Source organism: Spermophilus citellus (assembly GCF_964194105.1).
Source record: "Spermophilus citellus genome assembly, chromosome: 10".
Lineage (NCBI taxonomy): Eukaryota > Metazoa > Chordata > Mammalia > Rodentia > Sciuridae > Spermophilus > Spermophilus citellus.
Window position 1 is genome coordinate 33003961 of NC_138197.1, and position 23422 is coordinate 33027382.

A 23422-nucleotide genomic window follows, 5' to 3' on the forward strand; every position below is an offset into this window, starting at 1 on the left:
TTCCAAGACTATAAATTGAATAAACCTTTATTCTTTATAAATAACCCAGATGGTGGCATTCATTTACAGCAACAGAAAGCAGATTAAGATAGTTAGCATGGTTGTATTATACCAGAAAAGGTTTTGACCTGACCGATAGCCTCTTTCCCTACTCTGTTTCTGGAATTGCTACCAAAGACAAGAGAGCATTTTCTTGTGGTATTCAGAGCAAACCACCATTCAATATTCTGTTTAGTTCAGAAGGCAAGATGTCTCCATTTAAAAAAAAAAATGTCCTCTTCCCATTGATACATGTGACTGGGCAGACATCCCCATGCTTCATGCATTAAACACACAGTCCTGACATGAGTAACAACACCAAGGCTGGGTATTCTAGGAAAAAACACAAATTTTTCCTTCAGGAAAATGTGTTCTTGGTCTCCAATAAATGTCACACTGCTTAATAAGAATGACCTTTGGGCTGAGAAGTCTAGAGAAATGGGCCCTTTGCTTTTTAAGTAGCTAGGTTCCAATGCAGCAAGATGCTTTTTCTGAATATCTATGTAGTAATCTACCAGTAACTAGATTGAACTGGCAATATGAGGTTTTCATTGTCCTTTTACATATGAGATAAAGCTTAGCCAATCCCCACCCAGATCTTTATCCTCCCCATTGTCTTTGAAGTTGTGACTTCATCACTTTGGTTACCTAGGAGGTAACACAGCTGGGACAGAGAGTTCCATGTCCTCTTCCTATCCCAATGGCGGAGATTGAACCAGGTGCCAGTTTATTTCCAAATGGTGTTCCTTGGCTATATGCCTTGTTTGCTATGCTCTTTGTATTTTTTCTCTTTGTCATGTTCTCTCCCTTTTTACTTGAGATAGACCAACACATGAAGAAATGTAAGTGCTGAGGTGGGAGGTATGGCAAAGGGGAACTGCAGTGAGAGAATGTGGGTATGGAGGGAGGAGAGTTGATTATTATACTGTAGGAAAGAAGAAAGTGATACTACTCTTCTCTGGTCTCCAAGGTCCAATGACCAGGGCTCACAGATCTTACAAACCATTATTATATATGAAATAAGAACCTCAGAAACACAGATCAAAGCTGAGCGAGGAAGTCCACTGCTGATATCTTTGTAGAGCATGAGGAAGTATCCTGAGCCCTAACTGTAATGATTGATGTTAAAACGTCAGTATAAGACTAAGGGAGACTCTGTGGAATCTGGGAATATGTGAAGGTGTTTCTGTATTATGGAGCCTGACCCAGAGTGCTCTCTGTCTTAGTCTTGCTCAGATGCAGGTATTCTCTACATAATGCTGTGCAGAAAGACAAAGATGGCAATGGGATAAAGATGGACCATCTGGGGAGGCCTGGTAAGTATTCTATGCCCTTTACCTCTAGGTTCTTTTGGCTATAAGCTGGCAACTGCAGTCAGTTCAACAGGCTATGTGCAAGATAACTGAGTACTCATGCTCAATTCTGGTCTCAGTGAAACAGCTTTTTCCTGTTCAGCACAGGACCTCTTTCCCCAAGCTTAGCCTAAGGGCTCTGAGTTTCTCTCCAGAGAAAACAATTTTCCAACAGAGGTGTGGTTTCAAGCCCTCACTAATTCTTTTTGGTCAAGAAATTTCTCTTCAGTTATTTATACTTGTGATGTCTCTTCATTTCAAGGTTCCCTCTCAGTGAGAGGAAAATTGGCTCTGTGCAGAAAGTGGTAATAAATCTGCTATTGTGATGGAGATGTGGGCAGACACACTCTGTTTAGATAAGATCACAATACAAAAGCCTGGAGGAAATTAAAAGTCTCTTTTTCTGAGTGACATTCTAACTACCTGTTGTCCATTGGCTCCTGCAGATTATCACTTTTTCCCCCCTTGGGTGCTGGGGATTGAACACAAGGCTTTGCATATGCTAAGGATATACTCCACCACCAAACTGAATCTTCATCATGATCATAACTCCTGCAGACTGTGCATATTATGGGATTTGCCTCTTCCATGGAAATCAGCTCTGCCTTCCTTTTGAATGAGTCTCTTGATATCACAGAGAGATAGCAGTGGATTCTAGGTTTTTCTGTGCCTGTCACATCATAGTCTGCTCATGAATATGTCCTATATCTGCCCAGATTTCCTCACATAAAATTGAAATACCTAGTTTTGAGCAAACTAGGTTGAAAGTAAGTTTTCACATAAATACATTTTTTAATTTGGGACATTTTTATTTATAAACTCAAGAGAAAAATGGTACTACACGCATGGATTTGTCCATTTCCAAATATAACCAACGTATATGTTAGTTTTAGTTTTAGACAAGCAGAATGTCTAGTGTCAAACTGCCATCCCTAAATGAGAATATATATTTAAATGAGACTATGCAATTCAATATTGTAGTTGGTTAAGTAAAGTGAATTGCTTGAAGATTTACATGAAGGCACTGTAACTCTTGTCATTTTTTACAAATGTATCCACTGTCTCAATTCACTTTACACTTCCTACCTCTGCTAATGTTCTTGAGATCCTTGTTTGCTCTTAGAGCACAAAGTCAGAAGTGAGTTATGGCTTCAAAGGGGCCAAATGGTTTTATCTGAAACTTCCTGTTCTAGTAATGAGCGAGGGCATATCTCCTTCTGGTGGGTAAAGAGACACCAGTTTATTATCTAGGGTCTCTTACGAATAAACAAGGGAAGGTGAAATGAGTGCAGCTGTCCTTTCCAATCAGAATCTGAGTGGGCTCCTATTTGTCTCATATATCATTTTGCTTTTCAAGTCATTTCTGAGAATTTTCTTTATCCTCATAGAGGCAGGTAAATCATGAGTTCTGTGGGTTAGGGCTCTCTCCTGCCCCATTCTCAATACTGATGCATACAAGTTGTGCTACTAAGGCCATCTTTCCCAAATTTGAATGTTGGTTCTCTGGATGTTCAACTGATTTTTTTTAAGCTAATTCTGTATGTGAACCAAAGTGTAGAGTCTAGTGAGTGCTGCGCCCCTCCCCTGACTCAGGCAATGGCAAGGCCCTACTGAGGTGGATGGCGCAAGGCGTCCATCCTCTGGAGGAGCGCAGTATGTTTCTGGGAATGGGCTGATTTGTTTTTGTATTCCTTTAATAAGTATAGTTGCGATTTCTCATATGACCATTAAGTATGAAGGAAAAAACAGGACTTTCCCAATTAATGCAACTACTTCTAAAGCATAGATCTGTTTGCTCTAGATGCAATGATTCAGCTGTGGAGTGTAAATTGTTAATGTCTAATGAAAAACTCCCTGTACTCCTGTCAAGGAAGTTTTTGAGACATTAAATTAAAATCTAGAGAAGAAAAATTAATGTTAAGAAGACAGATTAGTGCTTAGTACTGGGCAACTTGTTCTTGTTCCTATGCACAATGGTTTGTGCTCTTACTCCTGTTTGATTAAAAATAATAACAAGTCAACTACTTGCCGTAACCATGGCACCGGTTCCAGTCAGTAAGTCAAAAAAGAATAGTCAAGGTATAGGCCAATAGTTTGGGACATTTGTAACTATTATTAAAAGTTAACTAAGCAGAAACAGCTCAAAACAAAACGCGAACTGAAAGTACAAATGCTTGCTTATGCGTAAGCCAAAATACATTCTTCTATTCTAATTGTAGCTACGTAATATTTTGTTTCTTTGAATAATGATTCCTGTTTTGTAACCACAAAGTACTGTGAGCCTGCCAAAATGAAAAATATATATGATCAACTTCACAAGTAAAGATTGGGATCAGCACCTTCACTTTGGTGTCTGTGTTGTTTCTCCACCCCCTTTTCGCCGACTCCTCACCATCCGTTCATCTCCTGAGACCCCCTGTTGGAGCTGGTCTCTGACAAGTGAGTTGTTTAACTATGGACATTTGGTGACATTTTCCTCCCTTATTATGGCTATTGACTTTCACATAATAGATTTTTTTTTCCTTATAGATATAGAGTTTCTTGGGTTAGATTGGGAGAGCATTATTCCAGATTTTCTTATAGATTCATAGAACATTAGAGCTAGATGTACTAGAACTGATGTAGACAATAATAGCCACAATATTTTCAATTAGCAGATGAGAAAACTCTTAGTTTCTTTTTGCTATGGGAGTGAGATGAAGGTTGTGGATTCTTTGGTGAAGAAGGACTTTTAGAACTCAGGGAATAACATCAATCTATAAACTTTGGGATTATCTGCATTAGATATTTTGAAAATCAGGATAAAAATTAAAAATAGATGTTTTTTTTTTGTTATTGGGAATAAATATTCTAGATCTAGGTTTTCATCACTCCCATGTATTTTGTATTCAGCTTGTGACATATTAATTTTTTTGTGAAAGTATTTGTCAGACAATGGGTAGAAGATCATGCAATTCTGTTTTAACAGGACTGCCCTAAATTATGATATACAGAAAATTTTAGTCTCTTGCATCCTTTCTGCTAAGATATGTGTTGCCCTTCTGCTGGGTCATAGGTATAACAAAGAGACTTCCTAGTTGTTTCAGGCTATTCTCTGGAGTCACCAGGGAGAGATATTGTGGTAGGGAAGGAAGATGGAAGAGGGGAAGTTCTCTCACTACTAGTCAGAGCAGCAAGAGAGCCCTGGGAGTCTGAGGTTGAGATCTCTACCCCTGCTTCATCTGTTTGAGAGTGACCGAGTCTATAAGAAATCACCTGTCGTATCACATCCCAGTCAGGAGAAGGATTTGGACACCTTTTATTATCTATGTTTATACTGCAAAAAGGGACAATAAATATTTTGAGACTCTCAGAAAAGTTCTGCATTACAAAGAAATTTTTATTGAATTTCTGGCTTCTTTTGCTCAGTTGCTTATATTCAGTCCTAACTGACCCTGATTTTCTACTTCCACAGAAAATCCTAGATGAATCACACATGCCATATTCTGTTCCCAAAGCAACACATAGAATCATTCTTACAGAGGAAGAGAAGTTCATGGCCACACCATGACTAAGCAAACTCTGAATCCGGGACTACAGCTCTGCTTTATTCAAGATGGTCACATAGCAATATCACCTGAACATTCTAAAATGTCACATCTAGGTTTCATTTTCTTATATAAGTTTCATGAGCCTTGTAATATTATCGTGGAATATGATTTCATGGAGGAGGAAGCTTGTGAAGGGAATTGCTATAGACCAAAAGCTTATTTAATCTTATTTCCATTACTATAACAGTTAACTGAGATAATGAGCTTATATAGAGAGAAGGTTTATTTTACTTTACAGTTTTGTAGGCTTTAATCCATTATCTATTGCCCCACCCCACCCCATGTTTTTGAGCCTGTGACAAGGATGCAAATTATGGCAGAAACACGTGGTGGAGCAAAACCTTAAAGTTTCTGCCTCTTCCCAGTAGTGCCAAACTGGGAACGGGGCCTTTAATATATGGGCCTTTGAGGGGAAATCTTCAGTAAATATTAGAAGTGTTTCAGGGAGTGGATAATGGTGTGTTTGTGATAGAGAAACAGAGACACAGACAAAGACAGAAAGAGAGAGAGAGAAGGAGAGAGATATCTCAGAAGAGGTTTTTGGAACTCATTTCGGTACAAAATTTTTAAAAATCTGGTGCTGTCAGAACAATAACAGTGATGTCTGCAAGGGATGGGAAGTTACAAACCTGGATAAGTGCCTTCAGTGTCTAATAATTATAGTAATTTGTGATAAAGAACTGTTAAAGTCCTGATTCATTCTACTATTTATAAAACTATATGTGTTTCTATTAAGATATTCAAAGTGGTCATAGGATGTTAGTCTTTTTGCATCTGCACCTGTTTTGGGGGGGGTATGTACAATTTGTATGTTTGCGTGTTACATTTTTCCCTTCACAGATACCCCTGAACTTCTTCAGGACATATTTCTTCTATCTTATTTTACATTTTATTTTGCATTGCTTTCTTTTCCTTTGTGATTAATCTTTATTGATTATTTCAACAACTTTAATATAATTTTTTTCCTCTTTTCTTTGTCATTATAAGTACATTTGTGTATTTTCTGTTACTTGCTATTTCCTAAGTCTTTGATTCTTACTGAGCATAATTTTGTTCACTTTCTCTTCTGTCTGCCTGCTCAACAAACTTCTTGACAATATTGTTTCATTTTCCATGTTTTGCTATTTTAAAAGGACAGAATGCACAATCCTAAGGCCCTATAGCTTTGTTTCCCAAAATGTAATTCTTTCTAGGATTAAAGAGACCAGTGCCTTAAAAATAAAGCATCAAACAGAAAACCCTCTAGGTATTTAAAGCAGGAAGTGGTTTACTACAGGAAATTAATGTGCTTACAGAATTCTCACCAGGAAGTTACAAAAAAACCCAGGAAACCACTATTGCAGGTCACTATGCTCACTGCTAAAAGATACCAGGCTGCAACATCAAAGCTAGTAACTTTCAGAACAAGTGCAACAGCCCCTGCAAAACTAAATCTCCCAGGAGTATGCTGTGCTGGTCAAATTAGCTCATATTCTTCTTGTGAAGGACTGTGGAAAATATAGTTCTCAGGCCTCAGATCCAGCCATTCAGGGACAGCATAACAGAAGTCAGGAATGGCGATAAGAAGTGATGCAGTTCAGGGGTCTTTTCAGTATAAAGGAAAAGCTTACTGCTTACTATTAGAAGAAATCCAGATGATCACAGGTTCCTCCTGCTGCTTCTGCTGCTCATTATATTGATTCCTCAAGCTGCTGGTTTAGAAGGACTCGACACTGACTACATACAATGCTTTAAGAAATCAATTCCAACTGTAGAGATCATCTTCTCGTTATTATAAAAGCACACTAAATCATAACAGCCTTCAATCCATTTCTCACCAGTCCTTAAACTTACATATCTTAAATTTACTTACTTAAACTTACATATCTTCATGTATGAGGGTGCCAACATTCTAGTTTTAATTTTCACCCCAATAAACCTCTGCTTTTCAAAGATGCTTTTCTGGCTGATAATATGTGAAAGTTGACAGTAGAAACTCCGTTTTGTGACTCAGACTACATTTTGTGCTGTAGTGACTGTTCTGTGAACTTGCTGACATACCAGAAGAAAGTCATTTGCTGAGAAGGAACATCCTGAGGATTGCATGAACTAAATTCTTTCCTAGTAACAGTTATATGGTCTGAGTTGGTCTGTGCTGGACCAATGAGGTATAGAGGTAAATTTATCCTCTAGTCAAAATTCATGAGAAATAACCCAGTTTGGATGTTGAATGTCTGTAAAAGACCTATGTATTAAAGTTTTGCTCCCTAGAATGGTGCTATTGGAAGGTGATGGAATCTTTAAGAGGTATAGCCTAGTGGGAGGTCTTTAGGTAATGGAGGATGTGCCCCGCAAGGGATCACGTTTAAAACCCCTTCCTTATGGGCCCCCAAGGGATCACAAAACTCCTTTCTCTTCATTTTCTCTCTTTTTCACATCCTGACCATGAGGCAAAGAGTTTTGCTCCACCTCATACTCCTCCAGGATATGAAGCCACAGGCCCAAAGCAACTGTGTAAATCATTAGCCTTTAAACTGTGAGCCAAACTTAACCTTTTTCCTTTGAAAGTTGGTCATCTCAGATATTTGTTACAAAAATGGAAAGCTGATTAACAATAACCCATTCTTTTTACCCTTAAAAAGACTCTTGAAACTCCTCCCTATTGAACACATTCTGAACTCTACTAGAATCTATTAGAATTCCCTGATTTGAGTTTCTAAGACCTCAACAAGTTCTTTGTTTGCTTAATATATTGTCTAAGTTACTTTGAATGACAGACACACCTGAAATATTTATTAAAAAATATTACTTATAACCTAATCTCAAATGTAAATTGAGATTAAAGATTTAAGTTTTCTTCTTTGACAATAGGTAGTTACAGCTGTTATGGTTGTGTAGCCACCCAGCTTATCTTTGTTCATTTTTAAAGCCACAGGAGTTTCCTTGTAGACTAAGGATGCTGTGAAATAAAATATCCAGAAACTCTTCAACAATAACATAATGATGCATGGAAAATAAATTATTATATTTCTACATGATCTTTATATGTCATTGTTAACCAATCCACATTTTTTCTCTTAAACCTATCTGAATTCTTTTTATCAGTAAATTAGTATTAAAAATTTCAAACATTGTTGTTAATAGGCAAATATTCTTTATAAAAAATGTTTTTTTTTTCTTGTTTGCCTAAATAAGAGGTCATCGACTACTAAAAATGGCAAAAATATGGAAGAGTTATGCATAAGAAGAAAAGAGCTATATTTTTAGATTCTTAGGCAGTATCATGGTGACAGTGGTCTTTCTTTTTGTTTAGGATGAGAAATATAGAGTTTGCAGACCTTAAGAGAAAACACATACAGTAATTCTGGCAGACAGAGATTAGGCCTGAAGTCTCCTAGAGATAGGTTGTAATGAGACTTAAAAACTGGGAAAGATACATCAAAAATCTTGCCAGTGGGTCCCCACCTGTCACCTTAGAGAAGGTTGAGCTTGAAATAAGAATCAAGATCACTTGTGCATTATAAGTGGTACTGAGTTGGAGTCACTCTGTGGCAGTGGAATGGAAATCTCTGGGAAAGTGACTTTAAGTATGAGATGACTTCTACTGTAAGGTGTTCTTCAGAAATGGAGCATGGGTCTGGGGATGTCATTCCCCAATGGTGGAACACTTGCCTAGTATGCATGAGGTCCTGGGTTTGATTCTCGGTGCAGAAGGAGGACAAGGAGGAAGAAGATGATGATAAGGGGAATGGGAAGGAGAAGGAGAGAAGAAAAAGAAAGAAATAGAAAAATGGGGAGAGTAATTTGGGGGGTGGGTACTGGGATTTGAACTCAGGGTCACTTGGACACTGAGCCACATCACCAGCCCTATTTTGTATTTTTATATACAGACAGGATTTCACTGAGTTTAGTGCCTCACTTTTGCTGAGGCTGGCTTTGAACTTGCAATTCTCCTGCCTCAGCCTCCCCAGCCACTGGGATTACAGGTGTGCTCCATCTCACCTGGCTGAAAGTAGATTGACCTAAAGTTTTAGAGGGAAAAGCATGAGTTTGTATAGTAAGAAAAAAAAAAGTATGAATATTGATTCAAAAGAAGTTCCAATTGTAAGTAAAGTCACAGTTTTGTACCAGGTGAGGTTATAGTTGAATCCCTTGGCATTCTTTCAATTCTGCTTTGGGAATTTCTGCTAAGAACAAAGGGAACATTTTCTAGTGATGTTCAGAGAAATGTACTGCCTTATCTGTTTAGAAGACAACATAACCTCCATGTTGACACATGTGACGACGGGGAAGACACTGTTTATAGTCAATGGGACACACATTTGTTATATAAACAAGCAGGGAATGCTAGAGAGCTTCTAGGGAAGGATCTGGAATTTGTCTTCAGGAACATTTGAGCCTTCTTCATCTTTCAACAGATGTTTAGATGTCTTTTTGTCTCTATAAATCTGGCTTTAGGGCTAAGGAGTCTGGGGAAATAGGACACTCCTTTACTATACAGTTGTTCCTTTTGTTCAAAGCAGGGATACACTTATATTTTTTCATGAGTTGTTCCTGTTTCTGGCCATTTTTAGAGATTCTAGTGTTTGGGGAGTTATTGAAGCATTTGTAGAAGCAAAGCTGGCTACGTGACTTTACTCAATGTTTTCTCCATTATTGAAGAAGATAAAGATTGGCCAATCCCTACCAGGCATTTATTACTCCCATTGTTTTTGAAGCTCTGACTTCATCACCTGATCACTTAAGAGGTGACAGAGCTAGGACTGAGCATTACCATATTTTTACTAGTATCTCCATGTGTGAGTTTAAATCAGGCACCAGGTTACACCCAAATGTGACCTGGCTCTACGTCCTTCTTGCAATGACCATCCTTTTCATTGTCTTCTTCTCATTTTTTCCCTTCTTCAGTGAGATTGATGAACGCATAAAGAAATGTAAGTCTCTATGTAACCTAAGAGAATGTATATAGGACGAGAGGGAAGGGGTCCATTAAAATATAACAGTTTTGAAAATATGTTTCTTATTACGTTATCCAGGAATAAAATTTCTTTTCTGGATTTTAAGGTCTTTCAATGACCCTGGGCCACAAGAGTTTTTAGAAATCATGCTCATATAAGACAGAATTGCCTAGAGGGACATAGATGAGAACTGGTCTAGGTATATACCTATGGAGAATGAGAAATTATTCAGACCTCTGAATGAGCAGAAGTTAATTCCTAAGTATACAGATATGGGTATCCCTATAGAATCTGGAATTATATAAGGGAATTTCCATTTGATAGTCTTTGATCCAGGGTGTTTTTTCTTAGTTTTGCTTGGATGCAGGTATTCCCTGTGTAATGCTGTGTATAAGAACAAAGGTGAAGATGAGATAAAGAGGGACCATCTGCAAAAGCCAGGTAAGCATTCTTTTTCCTTCATCTCTGGTTTATTCTGTTTAGAAACCAGCAACTCCTATGAGTTCCATTATCCATCATATGCAAATTTGATGTCTGTGAGAAAGTCCCCTCATGTTTAGCACATGAACCTTCTTCCTCTAAGCTTAGCTTAAGATAACTGGAAATTCTCTCTGGAGAGAACATTTATCAAGTCTACTTCTAGTTCTGAGCCTTGATTAATTCCTTTGAGTGGAAAAGTTCCTGTATTTTGTTCATTTATATGATGTTTCTCTTCTTGTTAATGGTCTTTTTCAATAGAGTCGGTGATTTAAATTTTTATTTTATAAGCTATATGTGTAAGGAAAGGTGACTTTGAATCTTTTTCAAGGAGAAGTTTGACCACTTCTTGACCATAATTCCTCTATATATGTATGTGAGGAGACTTTCTCCAGGTAATGCCAGTTCTGTCCTCCGGAGCTGTTCTATGACTTCTTGTGACATCATGGGGGAGTAGGTGGTGTCATACCCTGGATTCTCAGATTCTCTGTGTCTGTCATATCTCTGCCCCCATTATAATTATTATATGCCCCCCACACACTCTTGACCAGGGGTCCCTCACACAAAGTTGAAAATTCCTGGTTTATAAAAAGTTAATGTGTTCCTTTGAGGTAACTAAAACAGGTAAAAAAAATTTGAGTGAATGTTTGTATTATTAATTTTAGAGATGAATGGCCTTTGTCATATCCCAAACCTAACCAAAATATATGATGGCTTTAGTCATAGACAACCAGAATGTCTAGCCCATAAGTGTCATTACATAAATGTGACTATTTGCAATTGAAAGAACTAAGAAAATTAACCCAAAGATCATGTGAAGTAACTTGAAATTCTAGTCATGTGTATAAATGCCTCCACTACCTTGAGTCATGCTTCATTTGCTACATCTGCTAATTTTCTTAAGGTCCTTGTTTATATACTTACAGCCCAAAGAGTGAATGATGGTTTCAGGGGGGCCAAATGGGTGGCTTTGTCTAAAGCTTCCTATTCCATCAATGAGTGAAAAGGGTAGAGATGCAACAGGCGTAAAGAGACACCAGCCAATTTATTATCTAGGGTCCCTTGTAGACCAATAAGGAAAGGTGAAGTGAGTATAGCTGCATTTCTGTGATTCCTCTCTATCCTCACAGGACTGATAAATTCTGGACCCTGTGAGTTATAGATCCTTGCAACACCATTCCCAGTCAGATGCACACGAGTTATGCTACTAGAACCATATCTACCAAATTTGAATGTTATTTGCTTGGAGTATCGATTACATGATATTTTGGATATAAGTTCTAGGTGTGATAAATTTTGAGGAATCAATTTAAACATCAAATTATTGGTATTTTTGTGACATGTTGAATTTGATGGTGATCATTGCTTTTAGTAATTTAGATTAAGACTTTCTTCATCAATATTTTCTTTCAACTAGTTGGATACCAGCCCTGAGGAGAAATTCATTCCAGATTTTCTCATAGAATATACAAATTAGAACTAGAAAAGACCACAAAAAAATATAAACTCTAACCTTTCCAACTGCTAAATTCTCTTAGAAAAGACGAGGATAATTTGGGTTTTGGTGATTTTTTTTTTTTTTAAAATCTTTCATCTCAATAATCTACTCCTATTTGGGGATGAGATAGTAAAGGTGAAATTATCTACATGAACATTTTGTCAGATCATGCAGGGCCTCAGAGAAAGCCATAGTCGGTAGCTCAGGAAGGGGAGGGATCTGGACTTATATTTTCCTATCTTCCTTTCCTGATGAAATAAAGTGAAATTTGAATATTCCTTCCTCTACCCTCACATCCTTACTGGTGATGCATTCAGAGAAAGATGTATTTACTAAACTATGACCCATAAGTCACCTGGATCTATCTTCACTTAAATGTCATGAGATATTTACTGATGTTTGGAAATGTTTGCGATCTTACTCCTTCAAAGCCATCTTGCCTAAATAGAGGTTTTGTTATTTTGCTGCAGTAAGCTATAGCCAGGAAATATTCTTTGTGTTTTAGGCCACATTCTTCAGTCCCCTGAGAGAGGAGCTTCAAGAGTGGAGGGAATTGGGATGAAAGAAGATAATTCACTTCTTGTGAAGGTAGTAGAGGAGAGAACCCAGGAAGTCTGCCCAGTAACATCGGTTTGAGAGTGTCCAAGCCTGTAAGGAATACCTATGACACACTTGTCTCAATAGGGGCTATGGGGCACTTCTAACACCCTCATTATTTGTATTAAAATGAAATTGATAATAAATATTTTGACGCTCTAAGAAAAGTGCTGTTTATAAGGAATTCTTTATTGAACTTCTTTTCTCTTTCATCCAATTAATGAATAACAACTCCAAATTCACTTTCACTGTCCAGTGTGTAGCCTTTTGTGAGTGAATTGTGCTATTTCCTTTTCCTAAAGAATATGCATTTTAAGAAGAACATGTGACTTCAGCTAGGGTCTACGCTTCTTAAATTGCCCTGAAGCAAGTTGTTGGTAGGTGACTTAATGCTAACTGAGTTTTGGCAGAAATGGTCCATGCTAAATCCATGTCTTTGGCCAAAATAGAAAAAGTTTTCCTTGTTGTTGAGCTGGAGCCAACTGAAGTTTCCTTAGAAACCATGTGTAGAAGAAACAGAAAATTCATTTTTTAGCCTGTACTCTTAGAGGACTTTGTAGAGCAGAGGTCATCTCTTGTTCCTGCACATTTTCTCAGGGGGAACAATCTTTATTCATTAATCACCACACTTTTAGGTTTCTTCATTAGAACTGCCTGAACTTCAATAAAGCTAATATACTGCTGTGTATCGCCCTGATCATGGTGTTCAGTAAGTCACAAAGAACTGCTGGTCTAGAGTTAAAAATAACACAGTACTTAATGTGATATGTGAGACTACCTACCCCCTGTCTCAACATTCTTAGTGTAGTTATGGACTGACTGGGTACATGTGTGTTGTGTGTATGTAAATGTGGATATACACACATATTTTTACCATTATCTGAGCTCTGTAGGTTATGTGGATATACACACATATTTTTACCATTATCTGAGCTCTGTAGGTTTTTTTTTTTTCCTGTACTAGAAATTAAACCCAGGGACTTGCTCTTGCTAGGCAGGTGGCTCTAACACTGCGCTACATCCCCAGCTCACACTCTGGTTCTTTACTCAATTTTACTCATGTCATTATTCCTACACCCACTTCTTCCTCTATAAAGACCTGTGTGTTTCCTCTCCCTGGCACTCTTATTCATCTAATAATTTACCCTAAAGTTCTGAGCCAAAGAAAGTCAGAAAAAAAATGTATGGTGCTCAACAATATAATACTTATACTTTTCACTTTCATAACTGTATTATTTGGTACTACTGGTCAGTGTCATGAGATCCTGTGACTCTGTCACCCATTAGATTATGTCACTCATCTGCATATACTCTTTAGAAGGGAAAAGAGAATGGATTGTTATTGGAAGTGGCCTACAAGGTGTCTGCTCCTTGGTGATAGCCAAATGATCAAACAGTTACAATGAATGCTGAGAAATATAGCTAATACATATACCTAGCTATCGATATTACTACTTTCTTCCTTTTTGTTTTTTGGTGGGGGGTAACTGGGGCACTCAACCTTTAAGCCACATTCCCAGACATATTTTGCATTTTATTTAGAGACAGGGTCTCACTGAGTTGCTTATCACCTTGTTTTTGCTGAGGCTGACTTTTTCTGAGCCGCTGGGATTACATATGCTTGCACCACCTAACCCAGCTTAGAAATCTTATTACTTTTAATAAAAAAAGAATATGGTGTACTGCCAATGATTTATCAACACGTACGTGGAAATATAACAATATATGATATGTGTGCAACAGATTTCTTAGGCCAAATGTCTATATTATCACCCATTGGATAATCCTAGGGTTAGAACATAACATGATAATTTACTTCATTGCACTATTGAGTAAAGCTCCTTGGGTGAATCTAGATTCTTCATTTATAAGCTTTGAGACCTTTAGCAATTTACCTTTTAGAGTCTTACATTTGTTTTAACAATGGAAAAATGAGAATTATAATAGTACCTTCATCTCAGGGTTGTTGGGCTTTAATGTGAAGTAGAATACATATAGTAAGTGGAACAGGACTTTACATATAGTATACAGTTAAGAAAGGGTTGTCAGGTTTGAAGGAGCTGGGAGACACAAAACACTATAATTTAGTGTTATTATTATTTTTTTCAAATTACAAGTGTGTTTTTAAAGTGCGCATTTGGAAGTAATTTTAGATTTACAAAGCAGTTGAAAGATAGCACTGAGTATTTTCATATATCTTTTAACACACTTCCTCTAACATTGACAATTTATGTGACCAGAGATGTGTTTATAAAAATTCAAAATTATTATATGTACTATTTATTAAACTTTAGTTTTTTTTATTTCTCAAGTTTTTCTTCTAATGTTTTTTTTTCTGTTCCAGATTAAAATATCTAAATATGTAAAATATCAGATTGCATTTAGTTATCATATAACCTTAGTCTCATCTAATCTATGATCACTTAGCATTTTATTATCTGTTAGAATTTTTATACTTTCAGAGAGTAGTAGTCATTTAGCAGGAATTTCCTCATTGGGTTTTGTCAGATATTTTCAAATCAGTATGAATGTTGAGAAAGAATACCACTGATGTTATATGAATTTCTCATTGAGTCATATCAGTGGGAACCTGATTTTTAAAATGACTTATTACTACTTATGTTAATCTTGAACAGCTGATACTGTTGGTTTTGGCCAGGTGTTTCCCTGTACTCAGTCTTCATCCATTATCATTATTTTTAAGAAGAATATTAATTTTTTAGAGTTGGTTGTGCTTATTTTACTTAAAAGATAATGACTACTTTTATATATTATCTAGTTCTTTTCATCTAAGGGATAAATTATTCTTTAACATTCTCCATTTATTTTTGCTGTGTCTAGATTCTTCATCCTTTCTCATTTTAATGTACCTTTTCAATATCTATGGATTCTTTTCAAGTATATCTTAATGAGGGAGCCCACACATAAATTAAATGTAATAAATTTAATACCAGTTGCTTATGAGTCAATAAACCTTAGAGCATATTAATTTTCTAGAAATAATAATAAAGTGTTGGCTCACAATTAGCTTGTTGCTAACTAAAACACCCAAGAGTATTTTCTCATAAAATTCCAATATGAATTATATTATAGGGTCTCTGCTAAATACTACAGAAGTATCTCATATTGAGCTGGCATAGCTCTTCTGAAATTAGTCACATTCAAGATTTTCAAAATCTAAGATTCAGTTTCCTTAACCAAAAAAAAAAAAAAAAAAAAAAAAAGTAAATGATTAATTGAAGTCACCTTAGTTGCTGAGAATTGAATGGCTCAGTTGCACAATAATGAGTAATAATCAACAAAATGATTATTTTTAAAAGATGGAGTTACTATGGTAAGTGTATAAAGTTAGGCAAAAATTTCTTTATTTCAGGAATTGCAAGTGATTGAAAATGGCTGGTAAAATAAACCACAGTGGGAGGAAGGAGAATGAAAAGGTGCAGAAGGCCCATGTTCAAAAGTCTTGTGGTCACACCAAACAACACGAATCTGTATGATTCATGTTGGATACAGTTATAGTGTAGCCTCAGCCACTGGTTTTGAATGCATTTTGACTGTTCTATAAATGTGGTTGAATACATTCGATTATGATTCAAAAATGTTTTCTTAAGTAATGGGAATGAATGTATTAAGATTAAAAACAGGATGCTTTCAAAGTATATGTGAGAGCCTAGACTTTTCTCATGGAAAACACCTCATCAAACTCATTGAGGAGTTATTGTATCCCACTCTTCAATATGTCTCTTACTAAAAAATGACACAGCTTGGAAACAATCTCCCACACTGTCCTTAGTCTTTACTCTTTACACTCTTTCTGATCTTAAAAATGCAGGCCCTGGGAAATAACTGTTTCTTTTCTCTGAAGTCCTGGAGGGAGTTTATGTGGACACATGAGGGGCTCTAAAGGAAAGTTAAGGGAGAACTGTCTAAATGAGACTCATTTCTTGAGCAACTAATTGTTTATCTCTAAATTCCACTATTCCATTTTCCAAAATATGTTCTTTGGTTGCAGAAACATTTCCATGGATTGTAGTCAGAGGTTAGTTCCACCACCTCCAAGTAGCAAATTAGAAACAAAAAGTTCATGCATTTTGCAAAAATCCATTACGCAAAATGGAGTCACCCCTGTCATAGCCTACTAAAATGGAGCGGAAACACCCTGTGAAAGGAAGGGAAATGGGTTGTGGACTGGAACTACAAGGACCTGGATCCAGGAACTTTTATAAGGTGGCCCCACCCATCTGTGAATCCTCAACCTTGGAACTGTGGCAGGTGCTACGTCTTAAAGATCCCCAGCTCTTTGCAATTGCAGGGAAGAATTTAAGTGGATCACACAGAGTGATGACATGCATTTATTTAGGAAAATTAAAGTTAAGAGATAAGTAGACAGTGTGGGCAATAGAATGATCCAGAGGAGACTGCTTCTGAAAAGGACAGCGTATTTTTTATTAGAGCTAGGGCCTTTTAAGAGGTTTGAAACTAGCTAAATTTGGAAACACTCTCCAGTCAGAAATCAGGAAGTTGCAGAAGGCCCCAGGGACTGGGAAGTTGCCAAACCTGTGAAAATCTTGTCTTTTTGAGTCCTGAACTCTTTGGTTTTTATCAAGGTCATGTATTGCTCTTGCAGATAGCAGGTTGTTTGCTGACAATGTATCAAATCTATAAGCCAGAACAGGGCTGCAAGTAAATTGGTTTTTAAAATAAAGCATGTGGGGGGCTGGGATTGTGGCTCAGCAGTAGAGCACTCACCTAGCATATGGGAGGCCCTGGATTCCATCCTCAGCACCACATAAAAACAAACAAACAAACAAATAAATAAAGGCACTGTGTCCAACTACAACTAAAAAATAAACTTTTTTTTTTTTTTTTTAAGAAAGCAGGTGGGGGTGAGCATCTAAGCCATCTATAGGATTATCCCTTTAACCTCAGGTTCCCACTGCTCAAGTCTATTTATTGCCTATCAGAACATCTCACAGAACCAATCCAATAAAACAGGCTGTACCATCTTTAGGAATATTTTTGTTAGCAACTAACTTGGTGCTGCCAACTATGACCTTAAGACTATCTTTATATAGGAATGTGGCCAACTACCACCATCACTCTGAAAGTGTCAATGAACTTCCTTTCAAATTAATTTGTGTAGATTGCTCTGTCCTAATAATTTCTGCAAATTTTTCTTTGTTCTTCCAACATACCTGGGGCCACATTAGCCTGTGCTTATGTGCAACGCTATTCTCTGTTTACTCTAAATAAAATATCTTTTATTAGAAATTCATCTGTGCATCCCTATGTTTTCATTTCACTTGGATAACTCCAAAAAGGGACTCTTCAAGTTATCACTCAAGCAAAAGCTGCCTTTCATGAACTGAGGTTCTAGGTATCCCAGGAGAAGAGGTATTCTTTAGATAATAGTGTGTGACATTTCACTTCTAGCCCCAATTGCATTATGCAAAATGAATTCTAGGGTTGCCAATTCTTTGTGATTATATTTTTGGTTATTTTATTTCATGTATTTGTGATACCCATCTATTTATTCATGCTTTTATCTACACATTTACTACCTGCTTGTCTCTATCTCACGCTCAATGTGTATGTATAAATTTCAATTTTTGTCTTAGGAGAGTTAGTTAAAACTACTAATAATCCATACTTCAGATATGGAAAATTAGTTACAACAATTAAAAGTTCTGTAGTTACTATTATAAGTTCTTCAGCTTTATTTTTATTAATTTCTAGGTGCTTCTATTAAAAATAGATATTTTAGATTATTTTTGAACATTTTAATTTTGATATAATTTCATAGATACAGAAAAAATTGCCAGAATATTACAAAGAATTTCTCTCCCTCTTTATCCATTTATCTTTTATGTCATTTTATTTTCCTCTTTTCGTGAACCTCAGATATCTTACCTTCTTTCTCTAAGTTTACAAATGTGTACATTCTGAGAACAAAAATATCATTTTATGTAACCAAGTACAATTATCAAATCAAAGTATGATAATATAGTATGCAAAATAAATATTGTCAATTGTCTCAATATTATTTCTAGTGACCTTTTCTTCCCATCTACAATCTAGACTAGAGCCATAAATTTATTGGTAATTGAATTGACTTAACCTTCTTTCCCCTCCCTAGAGCTTGGGGGATGCTGCTGAAAGTCACAAACCTGTTCTCAAGACCTGGTCTTTCTAATAACCAGCTCCCATCCTGAAGCTACCTGGGTCTCCAGCCACCAGTCATCTCATTAACATACAAAAGACATTTATCACTCCAGAGATTACAAGAATTTTATGAGTTAGATGCCATGAAATGAGAAGACCAAATATATTTTACGATTACACTTAGGTTTTCAAAACACTGTCAGTAAGTTTTTTTTTTTTTTTTTAAGGAAAGTGAATGCAGTACTTCCTAATCATTTAAAGAATGTGTGTTCTTCCTCTTTACTCAAAGGAAGCTAAAATTTCAACAACAACAACAACAACAAAAAGAAAAGAGCAATATCAAACATGAAATTGGATAGATAGAATTAAGGTTTTGAGTATACTGATATAAAATATAACAATTTTATAAATCCTAACCTTCTAGTGTTGCACTAATGGGATGTTAGTAAATAACAGGTGGAACATTCAACTTATAAAGGTTTATGATTATCTGGTGTCTAAAATATAAATAAAAATAAAAGTTTAAAATAAAATAATGTACATTGAATTCAATTGTTATATCTCTTTATGTCTTCTTTAATAAACTCAAAATATTTTAGATAAACATATGGATATATGTGTGTATATGTATATATAATATAATTATATATACACATATATTTATATAAATAATATAATTAGTATATATATGGATATACTTATGGATATAAATATGCACATGCATGGGTATATGCATATTTTTTCCAGCTATGTCTTAACCCTGGCTGCCATAACAAAATACTGCAGACTGAGTGGCTCATACCACAGAAATTTATTTCTGACAGTTCTGGAGGAGGTAAAGTCCAAGCTGCAGGTGATAAGTGTTCTGGTGAGGACTCTTTCTTGGCTTATAGTGGTTGGGGAGAGAGCACTCTGGGGTCTCTTCCTCCTATAAGGTACCAGCCCTCTTGAACTATAACCTCCCTTCTGACTTCACTTAACTTTAGCTACCTCCTAAAGGCCCTATTTCCATATATATAGTCACATTGGATATCTGAGCTTCACCATATGAATTTGGCAGGAGATCTGATTACAAATAATGACTTCTCAGGAGCAGTTAAGTAATGTGGAACTCAGATATTGTTTTCTAAATTCCATCTGTCTCTAAAATACACCAGGAAAATGCCTAATTTGAGGACTGTGGAAAAAAGTCTTGTCATAGATTATTCAAAGAATGATTTAAATCTGTCTAAAGAATAAAAGAGCTGGCGAGGAGGGCTCCAAATGGCCAAATATGAGATAGTATTTGCAACAATATAAATAATGTTAGCAATAATCATTCCATAAAATAAGAATCTATGAATTCATAATCAATAAATAAGGAATTCATACATGGGAAGGGAAAGCTCTTAAGTAGAATTTCAAAAAATAAGAGGGAATCATGGTTTAAAAATCATTGACAAGCATAACAATAACTGAAGTATATGGATGTAAATGCTAGTGAGACAAGATAGAGTGAGAAAGGGGAAAATTGTTTCCCCCAAAGAAATTATAAAAATAAATAAAATAGCCAAAAGTAACTACTTCAGAACTCAAAATATTGATTAAGGTAAAAAACAATTTGAAAATTATCTACTTATAAAAATAACCAATTAAACAATGATAATCTGGCATTATTGCCTAGAGTTACTTTCAAACCCCTATTTCCACACCCTTAAAAAATAATAACAAAATAAAACTGAAAACAGTGGACTAGGATGATATTTAGCTGGGAGATTTGGTAAATGAGACAGCAGTAAAAGAGCCAGATAAGATCTCCACACATCACTGACTGACTGACTGGCATTTGCACGCAAATGCTTAAATCATAAAAGACTGTGGCAGAAATTGAAAGCAAGCTGACATCAAAAGTGCCTGGACTAAGAATGTGTGGATCTACTGGCAGAGCAAGAAAGCTTCTCTGGCTCACTGTGCACAGCATCTAACCAATCCTTGGCTAACCAGTAAGCTATGCAGAAAAAGAAGCAATCCCTATAAAATTAAGTATAAAAATAAATACAAAAAACTAAATAGAAACATCAGTGGATGCACAATATGGGGGAGACAGATTGTTTTATAGATGTGGTCCTGGCAAATTAACAAACACGCAAACCAGAAAACAAATAGCGACACCAACTGCCCAGGGAGGAAAATTAGAGACTGCAACTGCTGCAATATATTACCTAAAATGTACACTTTTTAAACAAATAAGTAAAAATATGAACAAAACAGAAAAGTAATCTCTACTCAGAAAAATAAAAGAACTCAATGAAAACTCTGAGTGGATCTAGATGCTGAATTGATAGACCACAAAGCGGCTACATTTAAGCTTGAAGAATTAAAACCATATTTAGGAAATTAAAGGAAAATGGGATGACAGTGACAAAACAAAGAAGAAGAGATAAAATCTTTAAAACATTAACCAATAGAAATTCTGGAGTTGAAATATAAAATGACCAAAATGATAAATTCCCTAAAGTGTCTTAACAGCAGATTTGAAGTTACAAAACAAAGAATTGATAAACTTTAAAAGAATAGAAATGATTATCTTAAGAATATGGAAAAAATGCAGAGAAATAGAGGCTGCATATCTGCATACGTGTAATGAGAAATGCAAAAGGAGAAGAGAGAAAGAGGCAGATACATATTTGAAGAAATAATAGTTGAAAATTTCTCAGATTCAATCAAAAGTATTAATTTACAAATTCAAGAAGTTCTATGTACTACAAGGTACATTGACATCAAAAATTGTTGAAAGACAAGGATAAAGAGAAAACTTGAAAATAGTAAGAGAAAAATGTCTTCATATGTAAGAATATAACTTGTGATTTCTGATTACTGCTGGGTCTAGTGAAAATTCAAAGAAAATCAACGTAACAAAAATTAGGAATCTTTATTTTAGAAAAATTAATTATATACATTCATTTAATTTTAAAGCAATAGTAAGAGACAAAAAATTGACAGAAATATTCTAATAGCGATTATTTCAAATGACTGAATTCTTAGTATTTTTTTTCTCTGAAACATGTACTCATTTAATAATAAAAACCTGAAGTTTCTATCTGAGGTGCATGTGGTATAGATGGTCTCCCACTGTGTGGGTCATCTCTTCACATTGTTGATTGTTTCCTTTGCTGAGAAGAAACTTTTTAATTTAAATCCATCCCATTTATTGATGCTTGATTTTACTTCTTGCGCTTTAGGAATCTTGTTAAGGAAGTCAGGTCATATGCCAACATGATGAAAATCTGGGTCTACTTTTTCTTTCTGATATGCACAAGGTCTCTGTTCTAGTGCCTAAATCTTTGATCCACTTTGAGTTAGTTTTATGCAGGGTGAGAGATAGGGGTTTGATTTCATTTTGCTACCTATGGATTTCCAGTTTTCCCAGAACCATTTGTTGAAGAGGCTATGAGGCTATCTTTTCTCTAATGTATGATTTTTGGCGTCTTTGTCTAGTATCAGAAAATTTATACCAAGGGAATGAGAAGTTGTGCTTCATTTGTGTACAATGCAAAATGCATTTTGCTGTCATGTATATAACTAATTAGAACAAATAAAAACAATTTAAAAAAACCTTAATGTTTCCATTCATAAAAATAAGTTTAGCTTTGTGTTTTTATTTAGACACCCATTACAATTGTACTATAGGACAACAATATTAAGAAACATATTAATTGGTTAAGGATAATTTTAATATTTAAGCATTCTGTTGTATGTTCTCATATGTACTATAAATAAATTGTCTGACTATGTCCACATATTGGAAGTACAATTGAAAAGTTTGTTTTCTATTGAGAAGAAACTTTCAAAACACGCTTCTCTTGGCATTGGTCATATTGTTCTTTTTTTTTAAGAGAGAGTGAGAGAGGAGAGAGAGAGAATTTTTAATATTTTATTTATTTTTTTTAGTTCTCGGCGGACACAACATCTTTGTTGGTATGTGGTGCTGAGGATCGAACCCGGGCCGCACGCATGCCAGGCGAGCGCGCTACCGCTTGAGCCACATCCCCAGCCCGGTCATATTGTTCTTTATAATTAGATTTGTGGACCAAAGTTGTCTGATTTTCTGAATCTCCAGATTTCTTGAGTTCAGGGATTCTAAAGCAAGAAATTTTTTTGGAAGCTCAAAGATTAAAAATTTTCCCTTAATATCTTAAGTTTTATTTTTCTTTCTATTTTATCTCTTGTAAGAGCTCCAAGATGTCTATTGCTTTTTTTCAGAATCACTTAACTTTTGTAATTGCTTTTTTTTTTTTTTTTTTTTTGGTACTGGGGATTGAACCCAGGCCTTGTGCATGCAAGGCAAGCACTCAACCAATTGAGCTATATCCCCAGCCCCAGAATCATTTAACTTTTGAGATCGATACTGTTACTTTAACATATTTGTTATAATTCCTGTGGGAAAAAGAATATGCTCATATCTGAGGAAGACAAGCTAGAAGCAAGGGCTATTGAGAAAGAGTCATAATTAATGAATAAAAATCATAATAACTAAATAAAAGTCATAATAAATACATAAATTTGAAAATTTATTCATAAATTGTCAGAAAGAAAAATAAACATGACTATTTGACATTCAGTTTTGAAAATGATGCTATATACATTCAAATCTCTGGAAAGAAGTTCATTTAAACAACAAGTACAGCCATAAGGTAGCTTCAAATAATGTTATTTATTGTTCAGTGGGAGTAGGAGTGTTTCTTACTGATAGTGTTAGTTTGGCTGTTATAGTGGAAAAATCATAGGCTT